This window comes from Erinaceus europaeus, chromosome 4 (genome assembly GCF_950295315.1).
Source record: "Erinaceus europaeus chromosome 4, mEriEur2.1, whole genome shotgun sequence".
NCBI classification, from domain to species: Eukaryota; Metazoa; Chordata; class Mammalia; order Eulipotyphla; family Erinaceidae; genus Erinaceus; species Erinaceus europaeus.
The window spans coordinates 56805572-56822361 of record NC_080165.1 but is presented as its reverse complement, the minus strand read 5'-3'; positions in this window follow the sequence as shown (position 1 = coordinate 56822361).

Sequence of the window (16790 nt, the reverse complement as noted above, 5' to 3'; positions counted from 1 at the left end):
CCAAAACAGAAATATGCACTCGAAGTTACCCAAAAACGCAATGCAGAAGTTAGGAGGGACAGCATGTGAGACGGGCTGTAAGGACAGGGTAGGATTCTGATACTAAGGAAGTTAAGTTCTCAAAATCTGATTTTTCTGAAATCTCAGCATCGTTTTCACGAAAGTCTAGATTCCTCAGTCAGGTGTTAGTCTACTCAGTTGAGTAATGTAATGCGCCCAGCACCTCCTCCAGTTCACCTTCATCTGTTGGATCTTTTGTGTCCTTCTGTCTCTCCAAACTGATTTGAGAAAGTTTTTCACCTGCCCACACCATTCAGTAAATAGTTTGAACAAGTTTTTATAGCCTAACCATCTGAATAGCATTAAGTTAAATTAAAATTAATTCATTAGTTCATTAAAATAAATGAAGCCACCATATCCTGTTCCAATTGTACCTACCTCAGATGTAAAACCCCCTGGTTCAGAGACATTTGTAAAGTATATAGATATGATTAAATTTAATCTAATCAGAACAGATGTTCAGAATCCTGTGTCTGAGAGAGAGAGAAAATGAGAATGAAGTTACCAAAATTGCTGGAGGTAGGGAGCTCTGAAGCCAGATAGTTAGCAAGACCTAGTTTTCACAGGGCATATTTACCAATTACTGGACAAATTTGAAAGGTGAATACTAGACTACTAGATATAAGACAGGAAAGACAGGTCAATGTTAGAGCACAGCACTACCATATGCCAGAGCTGAGTGCTGCTCTTTCATAAAATATGAGAAGAGATTCAATATACCAGATGATAAAGGAATAAAAAGCAGTGGTCCAGCCTATTGAGCTGATGATTAGAATTGAATCCCTGGAAAATTGTATAAGTGATCTGACACAGGGAAAGCTTTATAAGAACAAGATTAGATGATGGCTTTACAGGTAGAAACTAAGAGTTTTCTGAGAAACATTACCCAGTAACTAAAGTGACTAATAGGATAGAATTCCCCTTCACTTCGTGTATAATATTTGACAGTGGATGCCTGTGAAGGGTATGTGTGTGTGTGTGTGTGATTCATTATTAAATCAATATACCTATCAGCTAGATGTGTGAAATAGCAGGAGAGACTCCATTTTAATTTTTAACTTAGTCACCACAGACTGTAGTCATGGCTTCTACTTAGGGCCCTCCCAGCTATCTCTGCTTTGTCATAGAAACTTTTTCCACAGTCTTGGCTCCAGGCTTTCCCACAGTAGATCTACATAGCTATACTTCGGAAAGACATTTTCTCACTGTGTATGTGTATCTGATAAACGAGAAGCCAGTGCTTACTGATAAAGATCTTTTGCTGACCTAAAAGACTGGGAAAGAGAAGCAGTTTTGTTTTCCAACCAAGAAAACTCTATTCCCTTCAGATTTACTCCAAATATTGCTGGCAAAATGAACTGGTTCGAGAGAACAGGCGGCGGCTCATCCCACAGAGCAGGTGCACACATTACCCTGTGTGAGGACCTCAGTTTGAGTCCCTAGCCACCACACCGGAACACCTGCTATGTAGCAGTAGTGTGGTTTTCTCCACTCCCTCTCTGTCTAGTTCTCCCTAAAAGAAAAAAAAAGTCACTGACGGGTTGGAGAGATAGCATAGTGGTTATGCAAAAAGATTTTCCTGCTTGAGGCTCCTAGATCCCAAGTTCAGCCCCCAGCACCACCATAAACCAGAGCTGAAGTGTACTGATATGTATAACTATCTATTTATCATGTTTCACTGTGTATCTCTCTAAAAAATTTTTTTTTAAAAAAGTCACTATAAGTGGAGAAGTTGTGCAGGTGCTGAACCCCAGTGATAGTCCTGGTGGGGAAAACAAACAAACAAACAACAACCTGATTCCTCCTTTAGCTTATGTCTTTAGTTTTCATTTCTTTGTTCTTTTGACTTTTATCCCCAGAGTTAAGGCCTTGCACATGTGCAATTTCACCACTCTAGGTGAATTTATTCATTCACAAAGACATCACAGTACCCACCATACTATTCCCTTGTGGTGCCTGGGAATTTGAATCTGAGCCCCACATACTACCTGCCTGGTGTGCTTCCCTCTCCACCCACACAAGTGGGCATGCTTTGTCATGGTCACCACTCCAGTTCAACCCTAGTCCCCACTGCACTGAAGGAAGCGTCAGTGCTTTGCTGTTACTCTCTCTGTCTCTCTACCTCAGGCTCTCTTATTTATTTATTTATTTATTTATTTATTTATTGCCACCAGGATTATCTCTGGGGCCTGATGCCTATATGGTGAATACACAACACCCAGCAATCATTTTTGTTGTCACCCCTCCACCCCACCTTTTTCTTGCCTTTATGCTGATAGAGACAAAGAGGGGGAGAGAGTAGCGAAAAAGAGACACCTGCAGAACTGCTTGTGGAGACTAAAAGTTTCAACCTGGATCCTTGTACATGTTAATGCTTGTATGCTCTACTGGATGTGCCACCACCCAGCCCCTGATAATTTTTCTATCTGGAGAAAAACAAAAGTCAGCGGAGAGGTGAAAAGTCAGGTCACAGGTCAGGCCAGGTTATCAGGGAAACAGCTCAGCTGGAGGAATGTAGGACTCACATGCCTGAGGTTCTTTGTTTAATGGATGGCGCCTTATGCACTTAAACAGAGCTTTGACTTTTCTCTCATGAAATTATAATATATATACCATATGAAATATATAAATCATTTTTTAAATGTTGCTAGGGCAGGGAAAATAGCATAATGGTTATGCAGAGAGTCTCTCATGCCTGAAGCTCCAAAGTCCCAAATTTAATCCCCAGCATCACCATAAGCCAGAGCTGAGCAGTACTCTGGTGTCTTTTCTCTTCAAAATAAATAATCTTTAAAAAAAAAAAAAACATTATTAGGGAGTTGGGCGGTAGCGCAGCGCAAAGCCCAAGGGCCGGTGTAAGGATCCCGGATCCAGCCCCCAGCTCTGCAGGTGTCTATCTTTCTCTCCCCCTCTCTGTCTTCCCCACCTCCATTTCTCTCTGTCCTATCCAACAACGATGACAACAAGAGTAATTACACCAATAAAACAACAAGGGCAACAAAAGGGAATAAATAAATATTTTTAAAAAAACATTATTAGAATCCTTAACGTACCATTTAAATCAGACAAGTTTACATATTATTTCTGAGGTAGGAGGCAGGACCTTGCACAATACTGCCGCGGCATTTCCAAGTGGTGCCAGTATTCAAACCCTACCCTGTGAGCTATCTCTCCAGCCCCAGCTATTTCTATTGGCAAAACAGTAGATTACACCTAGGGAAATAGCTCAGCTGGCACAGCACAAGACATGTATACCTGAAACTTCCAGTTTTAACCTGGTGCCACTTATGCCAGAGTGCTGTGGCCTCTGGCTCTCTCATATGAAAACTCTGTCTTCATTTTCTTTCTCTTTCTCTTTCTTTTTTTCTTCCTTTCTTTTTTGAGGAGGAGAAGACAGAGAGGGGGAAAGAAAGATGGACACCTACAGACCTGCTTCACTGCTTGTGAGGCAACCCCACCTGCAGGTGGGGACCCAGGGGCTTGAACCGGGATCCCTATGAGTCCATGCACTTCGCACCATATGCTAACCCACTGCACTACCGCCCAGTCCTCCAGGCTGACTTATTTTGTAAAGCAGAGACAGAGATGGGGAGGGAAGGAGGGAGGGAGGGGGAGAGAGAGAGAGAGCGAGAGAGAGAGGGAGAGAGGGAGAGAGAAAGAGAGAGAGAGACAGAGAGAGAGGCCATAGCACTAAAGCTTTCTCCAATGAAGTGATTGCTGGACTCAAATTTGAGTTGCCATTAATTTAAATAAATAAATGTTTTAATCAACATTCTTTTTTTTTTTTTTTACCAGAGCACTGCTCAGGTGGTACTGTGGATTGAACCTGAGACTTAGAAGCCTCAGGCATGAGAGTCTCTTTGCATAACAATTATTCTATTATCCCTGCCCCCAAAATAAATATTTTTAAAAATATATTTATTTATTTATTCCCTTTTGTTGCCCTTGTTGTTTTATTGTTGTAGTTATTGATGTTGTCGTTGTTGGATAGGACAGAGAGAAATGGAGAGAGGAGGGGAAGACAGAGAGGGAGAGAGAAAGATAGACACCTGCTGACTTGCTTCACTGCTTGCAAAGGGAGACAGACCCCTGCAGGTGAGGAACCAGGGGCTTGAACCGGGATCCTTAGGCCAGCCCTTGTGCTTTGTGTCACGTGCGCTTAACCCGCTGTGCTACAGCCCGACCCTCCCCAAAATAAATATCTTTAAAAAGAAGCAGTCATCATCTGGTAGCAATCAGTGACTAGAATGTTGGACTCTAAAGCATAAGATTTCAAGTCTGATTCCCAGCATCACATGTGCCAGAGTGATATCTTCCTCTCCCCTCCTCTCCCCTCCTCTCCTCTCCCCTACCCTGTCCCCTACCCTCCTCTCTTCTCCTCTTCCCCTTCCCTTCCTTCCCCTCTCCTCCCCTCCTCTCCTCTCCCCCTTCCCTTCCGCTCCCCTTCCCTCCCCTTCTCTCTACTTCCTTCCCCTCTCCTCTCCTCTCCTCTCCTCTCCCCCCTCCCCTTCCTTCTCCTCCCTTCCCCTCTTTTCCTTCCCCTCCCCTCCTCTCCTCTCTCCTTCCTTCCCTCTCCTCCCCTCTCCTCCCCTCCTCTCCTCCTTATTAGTAATTACATAAATAAGTCTTGGATCAGCAAGATAGCTCACCTGGAAGCATACCTTCTTTGTCACAAATACAGCCCAGGTTCTCGTTCACTCCCACTACATTGGGGATGTTTTTGGTGCTATGATATCTCTCCCTCTCTCTGTGTGTCTGTCACTTTCTTTCTCTGTCTGAAGAAGTCAGCCTGGAGTCACGAAATAGAGCATTTGAGAAGCCCTGATGCATCAAAAGAAAAAAATTGTTTGAAAGAGCAACTAGGGAGCCAGTGAAGTAGATAGACAAAAGAACTTGCACGCCTGAGGTCCTAAGTTTAATCCTGCATTTACTAGAGCTATTCCCTGCCTCTTTGCTCTCATAAAATAAATTAATTTATTTTAACTAATTGCAAATTGTGACCTGGGGAGTGCCACAATAAATAGAGCTGTAATCTTGCCAGCATGAGGCCCTAGGTTTTGTCACTGGCATCAAGTATGCTAGGAATGTGGTGCTCTGGTTCTTTCTCTCATAAATAAATAATAAACGTTTTAAATGATAATAACTGCATTATTTTTAAAAAATATTTTATTTAAAGACAGAGAAAATCAGTTTCCAGCATATTCAGTGCCAAGGATGCAAATTCTGGACTCCATCCGCCAAGTCACTTTCTCAGTAGCTAATCAATCTTTTCTATTCATTTCCTTCTTCCTTCCTTCCTTATTACTATATTAAATAAGAGTAACTGGGGAAATAGCTCACCTGGTGGAATAAAGGGTATTTGTATGCATGAAGCTCCCAGTTTGCACCATGGCACCACTTATATCAAAGTGATATTCTAGCTTCTTTCTCTTTCTCTCTCACTTTCTCTTCCACTTCCTCTCTGTCATGTAAAACTCTATATCTCTCTCATGAAATAATAAAAAAGTAAATTTTAAGTAAAGAAAACTTGGTGGCATGAAGTAGTGGTTAGTTGTATCACTCGTTCTGATAAGTATGATTTTTGTCTGAGTACACAGATAAAAAATCTAAATTAAAAACATGCAAATTTTACTTCAGTCAAAGGTTGCATTCAAAAGGACAACTATCATATTTGTTTTCAGTTGTAAGGTAAAATCAACATGATGATCATAGAATAGTGGCAAGAAAATTAGGCATGAGGGAGCCGAGAAGGTGATTTTTTGGTAGAGTGTGAGATTTACATACATGTTTAATCCCCAAACCACAGGTATTGGAGTGCTGCTCTGGTTTTACCTCTAAATAAATTCAGATGGCTGGAGAGACAGCATAATGGTTAAGCAAAAAATACTTTCATGCCTCAGGCTCTGAGGTCTCAGGTTCAATCCCTAGCACCATTATATACCAAAGCTAAGTGCTGCTCTGGTAATAAAAAATAATAATTAATAATCATAATATAAATAGATGCAGAAAGAAGTTTATCCTATCTCCCAGGAAGGAAGATAGAAAGGACTAAACAAAAACAAATTCATAATGTTAGTTCTTGATATGTATATATTGTTACATCTGTATAGAGGGAAAATATATATTAGAGAATTGCACAGATTAGTCTTGTGATTTCAAATTGAATTGTGTAATTTATTTTAGACTCTTGATTAGAAGCTGAAAGGTAGAAGATCATTTGATTATGTTTGTAAACAAAATTGAAATCCTTAAGATAACTTGATTTGCCACTAATTTCATTTAGATGCTTGAACTATTAGGTTTAGGAGAGCTATTTACATGCATAAGAAGATTTTTCCTTGTTTGACTTGTAAATCTGCCCTATGAGGAATTTGAAGTGTTTGGAAAAAAAAAGTCAAGTATATTACATTTGTAAATATAGCTTAAATATTTTAGAGTGTTTAATTAACTAACTTTGTAAATGGTACAAGTCATGTTCAAGCAAATTTAATATATCAAGCCCATGGGCTAATTGAACATTAATCAAGAAACAAGTTTACTGCTCTTATATTTATATAAAAATTAGAAGATGTCTAAATAGAGCACTAAAGTTATACAATTTATACATTAAATTTGGGGGCTGGGAGATAGCTTACAAGGCAAAATGCTTGTCTTACCATAGGGGACACCCCTACTTCAAGACAGGGAGAACCATGGTGGCGGTGCTGTGGTCTCTCTCCCTCTCTGAAATAAAAAGAATGAAGGGAACCAGGTGGTGGCACACCCAGTAGAGCACACAGGTTACCATGCTGGAGGGCCCAGGTTCAAGGCCTGGTTCCACAGTGCAAGGGAGAAGCTTCAGAAGCAGTGGAGAAGTGTTGCATTTCTACTTCTCTCTCTCTCTCTGTCTCTCCTTCCTGTCTCTCACTTTCAATCAAAAGAGAAAGTAGGTATAAAAAATAAATTTAAAAAAAAAGCTCCACCAGGACTGATGGAGTCATTGAGACCAGCAATAACCCTGGTGGAAAAATAAAATAAAGCAAACAAACAAACAAAAAGATAATACAAACAGAAACAAAGAAAAAGATAGCTAAGTAGGCCTGGAGTGGAGATAGCTAAAAAATATATTATATTTATATAAAATTATAAACAATGGGGGCCAGGCAGTGGTGCACCATCTGGTTTCAAGCCCCCCAATTCCCCACCTGCTTGGAGGTCGCTTCACAAGTGGTGAAGCAGGTCTGCAGGTGTCTATCTTCCTCTCCCCCTCTCTATCTTCCCCTCCTCTCTCAAATTCTCTCTGTCCTATCAAATAAAATGGAAAAAAATGGCAACCAGGACCAGTGGATTCATAATACAGGCACAAGCCCTAGCAATAACCATGGAGGCAAAAAAAAAAAGTTTAAAAAATAACATAAAATAATAAACAATTCTACCTGTAAGATTCACTTTAAGATTTTCAGCAGTCAGTTCAACTTAGATTCAAAACTGACAAGATCTGTGAACCAAAAAATGAACCAACTGCTCTAGAAAAAAACTTTTTTGGGGGTAAGGGAGGTAGCACAGCGGGTTGAGCACACCTAGCGCAAGGACCGTAAGGACCAGCATAAAAATCCAGGTTCCAGGGAGTCAGGCGGTAGTGCAGTGAGTTGAGCGCACGTGGCGCAAAGTGCAAGGACCAGCGTTAAGGTTCTGGGTTCAAGCGCCCGGCTCCCCAGCTGTAGGGGAGTCGCTTCACAAGCAGTGAAGCCGGTCTGCAGGTGTCCATCTTTCTCTCCCCCTGTCTTCCCGTCCTCTCTCAATGTTTCTCTGTCTTAGCCAACAACAATAATAACAACAAACGATAAGCAACAAAAAGGGGGGAAATAGCCTCCAGGAGCAGTGGATTTGTAGTGCAGACACCAAGACCCACCAATAATCCTGGCGGGAAAAAGAAAGAGAGAGAGAGAGAGAGAGAGAGAGAGAGAGAAAGAAAGAAAGAAAGAAAGAAAGAAAGAAAGAAAGAAAGAAAGAAAGAAAAGAAAGAAAGAAACTCTTGATATGAAGGCCATAAGCACTATTCTGAATGACTATAGATTAGTGTAATGAATGCATTGGATGCATTGGATTGACCTTCTCATGGTGCATCCCGTGAGTACCCATTCATTGGGGAAACTGACGATCCTTCCTAGCCGACTGAATCCACATGGATCCCAGTCACTTTCAAAGCCAGCAACAAGCAGCTCCTGACAGCTTTCAACCTGACGCTGTTGACTGGCTACGGAAGAAGGGCAAACGCTAGAAGAAGAAGAAGTGTAATGAAGAAGTGGCACCCTTGAATATTTCTTGGGGAGAAAACATGACAGCCTGAGATGATTGCATGAGGTCCTTCTATGGAAAGAGATATTCTAGGGATTAATCCAGACACAGGGTTGACAGGAGAAATGGATGATGACAAACCAGTTAGCCAGTTATGACAATATCTATCACAATATGGGGGGTAGGCTTATCTATTTTTGTCATCACAGGGTTTCACAGCTCCAGACTAACCTTTTTCAGATTGAAGAAGACAGAGACAGAGGGAGAGACTCCACAGCACCAAAGCTTTCCCCAGTGCTTTAGCACCGGGGTGGGAGTGGGGTTTCTGCAGGAACCTGAGTAGAGCTCATAGCAAAGCAGGAGCCCTCCTCAATTGAGTTATCTCACTGGCCCATAGGATAGAGCTTTGCTTACTAAATTTTTTAACTAAGTGGAAAAACTGAATCTGACAAAAACAAAACAATGCCCTCTCTCTGTGTGTGCACAAATAAAATAAAATAAACCTATGGTGGCTAGAGAACTGAACCTAGAAGCATGAGGCTTCATGTTTGAGTCCTAGCATCACCTGTGGCCAGAGTGATGCTTTGGTTCTCTCTCCTCTCTCTCCATATCACTAATAAGTTTGTTTTATATTTATATTGTTTTATATTTATATATTCTGATTTATTTTATTATATATATATATATATATTTGTTTACCAGAGCATTGCTCCGCTCTGGCTCATGGTGATGCCAGGTAGTGAACCTGGAACCTCAGATTTCAGTCAGGAAAGCCATTTTGCATAATCAGTATGCTATCTCACTGGCCCTAAATAACTAGATCTTTATTTAAAATTTTTTGTATGCATAAGTTAATTATCTGAATAAAATTCACTACTTATTTCCCCTATTTCTCTTGAAACGTCCAAGGAGAAATCCAAGAGGGAAAAGTATTCTGAAAGCTCAAACTACTCAGCGAGAGAGATTAGACTTCATCTCACGATGCCCCCAGGGTTACAGCACAAGCCTGGACCAATGGTACCTCCAACCACCGAGACGCACCTCTCCGCATTCTAGAGAGGACCCGGAAGTCACCTGGGGCGGGGTCGAGGTCCTTCCGCCCGGTGCCCCCCATCCCCGGCAAGCCCGCTTCCTCCCCCCAGCCCCCACTGTTTCCGAGGACCGCCGGGCTCAGTGCAAAGTGCGCGTGGGCGTCGTGGCGCCGCAAGCTAGAGCTGAGTGGGTGCGGGTCCCAGACGCGCCATGGGTGCATCAGGGGTCTGGTTCTGGTGCTGGAGGCCGCGGGTGCGCTAGAGCAGCAGGTGGTTTGTTTTGTGGTCCGCAGACCTTGTCAGTTTTGCATCTGAGTTGAGTTGATTGCTGAAATTCTTAAAGAGTGAATCTTAACAGGTAGAATTGTCTGTAATTTATATACAATGTAACATATAGTATAGCTAACCTCACTCCAGGCCTATTTTGCTATCTTTGTTTCTGTTTGTCTTTTTTGTTTGTTTTATTTTCTTTTTCCACCAGGGTTGTTGCTGGCTCACAGTGTCTACACAATGACTCCATCAGTCCCAGTGGAGCTTTTATTTTATTATTGTTGTTATTATTATTTTATTATTATTTTATCAGTGCACCAATCAGCTCAGGCTTATGGTGGAGCGGGCGATTGAACCTGGAGGAGTCTTAGGCTTGAGAGTCTCATTGCATAACTATTGTGCTATCTACCCCTGCCCTAGCTTTTTTGTTTGTTTGTTTCCCTTTTTCTTTTGATTGAGAGTGAGAGGAAGAAAGAGAGACAGAGAGAGAAGTAGAAATGCAACACTGCTCCACTGCTTGTGAAGCTTTCCCCTTGCACTGTGGAACCAGGCCTTGAACCTGGGCCCTCCAGCATGGTAACCTGTGTGCTCTACTGGGTGTGCCACCACCTGGTTCCCTTCATTCTTTTTATTTCAGAGAGGGAGAGAGACCACAGCACCGCCACCATGGTTCTCCCTGTCTTGAAGTAGGGGTGTCCCCTATGGTAAGACAAGCATTTTACCTTGTAAGCTATCTCCCAGCCCCCAAATTTAATGTATAAATTGTATAACTTTAGTGCTCTATTTAGACATCTTCTAATTTTTATATAAATATAAGAGCCCTCTCAATTTATGTCTCTATCAAAAAAAGAAAGAAAAATGACCACCAGGAGCAGAGAATTTGTATTGCCAGCACTGAGCCCCAGTGATAACACTGGTGGCAATTTATTACTATTTTTTTCAGGTATTATAATCTTTTATTTAGGAAAATGAATGCACATACAGGGAGGTGAGTGGGTCATTCAGTTAAAATGGCAGTTGATGAAGGAAATGGATTCTTTTACATACTTTTTAAAACTTTTTTATCTTTTTTCAGATTTCTTTATTGAGGGATTAATGGTTTACAGTCTACAGTAAAATACAATAGTTTGTACATATGTATCATTTCTCAGTTTACCACATAGTAATTCAACCCCCACTAGGTCCTCCTCTGCCTTCATGTTCCAGGACCTGAACCCTGCTCCCCCTCCATCCCCAGAGTCTTTTACTTTGGTGCAATACACCAATATCATTATATTAACAATATATCTATATGTAGAACAGAAGCCAACACACCATTCTGATACTTGCAGAACCCAGGATCAGTTATGGAGAGCTCTAAGGGATAAAAGGCCTGGAACCCCAGTTAATCAGGACTGTCTTAAGACTATGGCCATGTTTTGTTTTCGTCACCTGCTTCCCCTATGAGTGGGGAAGAGTTCTAAGTTGCACAGAGGAAGTATTTTCAAGAACACAATGGGAAACATGGAAGGAGCTTTAGAAAGGTATCCATATCTGAAAAATAGAAGTCAAACGAAATGGTAGACAATCTCACTGGACGAATGAAAAGCTGGCTTCAGAAGGAACTCCTATCTATTAAATCTTGGGAGATATAGGAAGGAACTTGCAGGAGGAGCCATTTCTCTCCATGGCTTTTGTGTAAATACTGCATGAGCTGTTTCTGCACATCTTCTTCATTTCTTTGAAATAAAAGTTTATACTTTGTACAGCTGGCCATGGAGTCATTTATGATTCTTCTAAAACTAGATGAAGGGACCAACTTCTCCCAAGAGGGAATTGGCTTGGCTCTTGGGCCTCCTCTTGGTCCCAGGGCCAGTCCTCCTACAATAAATCAAGTCAGGCATCTCAGGACCCCAAGTTCCATGCTTTGTTAGTTGAACAACAGCTGCTCTCCAGCTAATTTTTCAAGAGGAAAGATTTATTTTATAAAAGAAAGAGGTCAGAGCATTGTTCTGGCATATGCTATGGTGGGAACCTCATGCAACTCTTACACATTACCACTGAGCTGCTTCCTTGGCCACCAGATAATTTTTTTTTTCTTTTACCAGGACACTGCTCAGTTTTGGCTTGAGATGGTGCTGAGAATTGAACCTGGGACTTTGGAGTCTTAGGCATGGGGTCTTCTGCATAACCATCATGCTATCTCCTAGTCCTTCAGATAAAAATCTGGGAAATACACAAAAATAGAAATATGTTTACAAAATTATTCTAACACTATATATATATGTGTGTGTGTGTGTGTGTGTGTGTGTGTATCCAGAGCACTGCTCAACTCTGGCTTATATAATTATATATTAACTAGAGAGACATATATGAGAAAGGAACCAATATACCATTCTGATACTTGCAGAACAAATGTCTATATATATAATGGTCATCCGTTGGGGCTTCAGTACTCCATATTCACTTTTTCAGATAGACGGGGAGCACTGAAACTTCCTCCAGTGTAGTGGGGGCTGGACTGGATCCTGAGTCACATGCATGGCAAAGCAGGTGCACTATTCAGCCATGCTATTTATCCACCCCCAAGTATATGTTTTTAACACGACTGGGATAATTTGATACATCTGTTTTAGAACCTGATTTGCAAAATGTCCCCTATTGTGAACATTTTTTCATGGCAGTCTCTACTCTTACATCATGCTGTTTAATGGCTGCATAGTCTTATACACATGCACCATAATGAATTTTGTTCTTAGCTGATTCCCTATTGTTGGACATTTATGTAACTTCCAAGCTGTTATAGTTAACCAGCATGCAAATTTACAATGAGGCATATATCTGGCAAGCAAATAAGACTATTTCTGCACATTGGTCACACATCTTTTCCTTATAAGACAGTATGTAGGGAATTAATCTATATTACAGAATTTTTAAAAGGACACTGATCTTAATAGCCAGTGTCAGCAAGCTCTTTAATACTCAATTACAGGATTAAACAGTTGCATGCTCAATATTCAATACTAACTGTTGTTACATATCTGGACATATTCCAGCAAGGTTGTCTGCACTGCAGCTTTTCATATTACAACAAAGACACTGTCTGAATCATATGTCAACATCTTCTCCACATTTTCAGAGATACCTTAAGGTGAATGGATTTTCTTGGTAAGTAATCTTGTCTCTCATCACTCTCAGGGACATGATTGGCTATCATCATCATCCCATGGACTGATAGCTATCCTTGATGTATGCATACTGCCTTGTAATCTTTGCCCCACAACATGGGAATTTTGGGGACCTTAATAGTGAAGAGTTTACCAAAGTATATGCAATTCAAGATTCATTCTCACCATTGGCTGAGCAAAGACCTCCTCACTTTATATCTTGTTTATTCCTTACACTCCCCTACTCAAAAAGTAAGCAATTCTTTTTTAAAAAATTTTTATATTTATTTATTTTCCCTTTTGTTGCCCTTATTTGTTTGTTTTTTATTGTTGTTGTAGTTATTGTTGTTATTGATGTCATCATTGTTAGGACAGAGAGAAATGGAGAGAAGAGGGGAAGACGGGAGAGAAAAATAGACACCAGCAGACCTGCTTCACCGCCTGTGAAGTGATTCCCCTGCAAGTGGGGAGCTGGGGGCTCAAACTGGGATCTTTATGCCAGTCCTTGCACTTTGTGCCACATGCGCTTAACCCGCTGCGCTACTGCCCAACTCCCTTTTTTTTTTTAAGACTTTATTTATTCATTAATGAGAAAGATAGGAAGAAAGAGAAAGAACCAGACATCACTCTGGTACATGTGCTGCCAGGGATTGAACTCACGACCTGCTGCTTGAGAGTCCAATACTTTATCCACTGCATCACCTCCCAGACTCAAAAGTAAGCAATTCTTTTTTTTTCCTTAATTTTTTATTTATAAAAAGGAAACATGGACAAAACCATAGGATAAGAGGGGTACAACTTCATACAATTTCCACCACCAGAACTCTGTATCCCATCCCCTCCCCTGATAGCTTTCCTATTCTTTAACCCTCTGGGAGTATGGACCCAAGGTCATTGTGGGATGCAGAAGGTGGAAGGTCTGGCTTCTGTAATTGCTTCCCCGCTGAACATGGACATTGACAGGTCGATCCATACTCCCAGCCTGTCTCTCTGTTGGTATCTTCTAATTCTGCTTTTAAAAACCCCTTCTGTTTCATTTGGTTTAAATCCCCCCTGCTTAACACTATTCTATTTACATAACCACTTCATTCTATTTACATAACCTCTGTTAACAAGCACCACCTTCCCTCCAGGGCATTGGTGGTTTAGTGGTAGAATTCTCACCTGCTCCACCCCCTCTCCTTGTCACACCCTGATCCTCTCCTTGTCACACTCTGATTTTCACCAGTCACTTTTCTCTCCACCCTCTCTATGTCACATCCTGTTTCCACCCTACTTGGCAAGTATATATAAAGACAGCATTGTGAGTTTTAGGGTACTTTAGTTTAGTTTAGCTTAGCTCAGCTTAGATTGTGCTGCGTCCTGCATGAATAAAGAGATACTGCCTACAGCTCAACCATGAGTCCCTGGTCGTCTGTTACCTGCCCGTGAAGCCAGCCCGGCGAAAACAACATAGCCCAACAAAAACAACATCTCTCTTTCCCTAGTGAGTAAGGGCTCTGGGGAATCAGACTTCCAGGACACATTCGTGGGGTTGTCTGTCCAGGGAAGTCTGGTCAGCATCATGCTAGCATCTGGAACCTGGTGGTTGAAAATAGAGTTAACATACAAAGCCAAACAAATTGTTAGCCAATCATGAACCTAAAGGCTGGAATAGTGCAGATGAAGAGTTGGGGCACCCTCCGTTTTGTAGGTAGTTGATAGGCATATTTTAGTTATATTCCAAAGGGCCTGTGGCTATACTAGTGTCTTTATTTTATTTTGTTTTTGTTTTTTGTTTTTTGCCTGAGCCTGAAATCTGATATGCAGGTGGATCCTAATTATTGTCTGGGGAGGTGATGTCATGGCTGGCAGAAGGACCAGAAAGCTGGATCAGGGAAGAGAGTAGCTCCCATATATGGGAAAGGGGTGTAAATATTATTGACTGTAAACCACATCATTTTGATGTGATCTGGGGCCCAGGTTCAGCTTAGGAGCCTATGTGACCTCTGCATCCCTGTAGATCTGATCTCACATTCTGTGGTCATAATTAAGAATGTTCCAAGCTGCCCCAATATCAGGACCCATTTTCCTCAGGTGTAACATAGAGTATATTGTCCAGCCTCCCTTCGGAGGATGGAACATTCTCTACCATTGTTGATCCAAGTTGAGGGCAAGGTCCTATGGGGGACCACAAGGGGGTCTATTGTGTTGTTCCTGATAGGAATAACTGGTAACAATGGAGAGAGGGATTTATTCGAGGTCTAGGACCATCATATCTGTTTGGGAATTTCAGGACTCCCTCAATAGGGCCCCAGCTGATGGGGTGGCCTGATAGTGACTAGAGAGTCATCGTTAAAGTATGCCAGTCTCTTGTCCTTATTCATCTTTTGCAGTCTTTGCTTTGATGAAGCAATTCTTTATCCTGTCCTGCATATACCTTCTTATCTTCTTTTTTTAATTTAATTTTATTTTATTTATTCCCTTTTGTTGCCCTTGTTATTTTATTGTTGTAGTTATTATTGTTGTTGTCGTCATTGTTGGATAGGACAGAGAGAAATGGAGAGAGGAGGGGAAGACAGAGAGGAGGAGAGAAAGACAGACACCTGCAGACCTGCTTCACCGCCTGTGAAGTGACTCCCCTGCAGGTGGGGAGCCGGGGCACGGGGATCCTTATGCCAGTCCTTGTGCTTTGCGCCACCTGCGCTTAACCCGCTGCGCTACAGCCCGACTCCCCCCTTCTTATCTTCTTAATAAAAGGTATACTTTTCTGTAGAGTACATGTATTTTCTTCCTTCAAATAATTTGTTATAATTTTATGCATTTTCTTCCTTCAAATAATTTGTTATAATTTTATGCAGATATAAATAACTCAGTCAAGAAAGGTAGAAAGAAAAAAATTAGATTTACTCATAGTTTTACCACCATAAACTATGAGGATTTTGATGTAGATATTTCCATCCTCCAGACATTGTTATTCACATGTGTACGTGTTAATCTAAAATGGAATTGTATAGTTTGTAAGTAAATAATTAAGACTCCATTCTACAGGTTCTTAACACCAATATCGACATTTTGCTGATAAAATCAATTACAAAAACACATGAGCTTTCAGATAAGGAATTTAATTTTGTTTGAGTGTTTACACTAATGGTGTGTGTGTGTGTGTGTGTGTGTTTAACATAGTACTTCATATTAAATCTCATTTGATTCTCTTGTTTTCTCCTTTCTTTCTCTCTGGCAAAATAGCTCACTTTATAGTGCACTGTTTTATCATGTGTTTTATCAATCCAGTTTTGAACCCAGCCCGACAACACTGAAGGTGCTCTGGTACTGTTCTCTCTCTATCTCTCTTTCCCTCTCATCCTGGAGCAGTGAAGCCTTGGAGATGAGCCCCCATCCCCCCCCCCAAAAAAAAAAAACAAGAAAAGGAAGGAAGGGGAAAAAAATCCCTTCTGGAGCCATATATTAAAAAAAAAAAAAAATCAGGTCTGGGTGGTGGCTCACCTGGTTAAGTGCACATGTAACAATGTGCAAGGACCTGGGTTCAGGTCCCTAGTCCCCACCTGCAGGGGAAAAGCTTTGTGAGTGATAAAGTATGCCAGCAGATGTCTGTCTCTCTCCCTCTCCCCTCTTGATTTCTAGCTGTCTCTATCCAATATTACAGATAATTAAAAAAAATAGAAAATTAATTTTTTTATATTTATTTTCCCTTTTGTTGCCTTTTTTATTGTTGTTGTAGTTGTTGTTGTTATTGATGTCGTCATTGTTGGATAGGACAGAGAGAAATGGAGAGAGATGGGGAAGATAGAGAGGGGGAGAGAGAAAGCTAGACACCTGCAGACCTGCTTCACCGCTTCTGAAGCGACTCCCCTGCAGGTGGGGAGCCGGAGACGAACCAGGATCCTCACACTGGTCCTTGCGCTTTGCACCACCTATGCTTAACCCACTGCGCTACTGCCTGACTCCCCCCAAAAAAAAACTTTTTAAAAAATCTGCTTTATATCTTAATAATTTTCAGCCACCA